The following is a 1,216-nucleotide window of genomic DNA, read 5'->3' as shown; positions in this document are numbered from 1 at the left end:
ATGCACTCATACACACACACACACACACACACACACACACACACACACACACACACACACACACACACGCACACACACACACACAGCCAATAAAACATGACACACAATTGACAGGTGCAGCTTAGGATTTTACAGTGGGATGCAAACAGAAATAAGACACCAGTAAATACCCCACACAAGGACGCACACAAACAACACACACACAGTGTGCAACACGTACTACACTGCTGTAACACCGCCTACAGAAATAGACACGTTTGCTAATTATGGGTTACGCACTATATGGATGAAAGTGGTGGTGTCAGGTCAGGGAGCTGTTTGTGGTTTTACCCTTTACGTCTTTTTTGGGAGTTGAATCTGAGCCACAGGCGAGGGTCAGGCAGGGTTAGGCAGGGTTAGGCAGGGTCAGAGTCAGGTACAGGGACAGTGGGTCAGGCAGGGTCAGAGTCAGATATAGGGACAGTGGGTTAGGCAGGGTCAGAGTCAGGTATAGGGACAGTGGGTTAGGCAGGGTCAGAGTCAGGTATAGGGACAGTGGGTTAGGCAGGGTCAGAGTCAGGTATAGGGACAGTGGGTTAGGCAGGGTCAGAGTCAGGTATAGGGACAGAGGGTTAGGCAGGGTCAGAGTCAGGTATAGGGACAGTGGGTTAGGCAGGGTCAGAGTCAGGTATAGGGACAGTGGGTTAGGCAGGGTCAGAGTCAGGTATAGGGACAGTGGGTTAGGCAGGGTCAGAGTCAGGTATAGGGACAGTGGGTTAGGCAGGGTCAGAGTCAGGTATAGGGACAGTGGGTTAGGCAGGGTCAGAGTCAGGTATAGGGACAGTGGATCAGGAGAGAGAGGTGCTCACGGGTCCACAGATTCTCCAGACAGCGCCAGTGGTGTAGTGGAGGGTAAACCCAAGTAAACTCAGTTGACCCACCTTTTTATTGTGGTGAATAAGGTTTACCCTCCTTTTTAGGGGTTAGGGTTTACCCTCCTTTTTAGGGGTTAGGGTTTACCCTCCTTTTTAGGGGTTAGGGTTTACCCTCCTTTTTAGGGGTTAGGGTTTACCCTCCTTTTTTCCGCTAGGTTACTGTTATTTGCCCACCTATTCTAATTTTATTTTATTTTATTCATTTATTTATTTCTTTTTATTATGATGACTGAGGTATAGATGATTCACTTACTTTAGACAAATGTACTTGTTGTAAGTCGCTTTGTCTGCTAAATGTCAAA

Source organism: Argentina silus (assembly GCF_951799395.1).
Source record: "Argentina silus genome assembly, chromosome: 4".
NCBI lineage: Eukaryota > Metazoa > Chordata > Actinopteri > Argentiniformes > Argentinidae > Argentina > Argentina silus.
Note: the sequence above shows the minus strand (reverse complement) of the source record.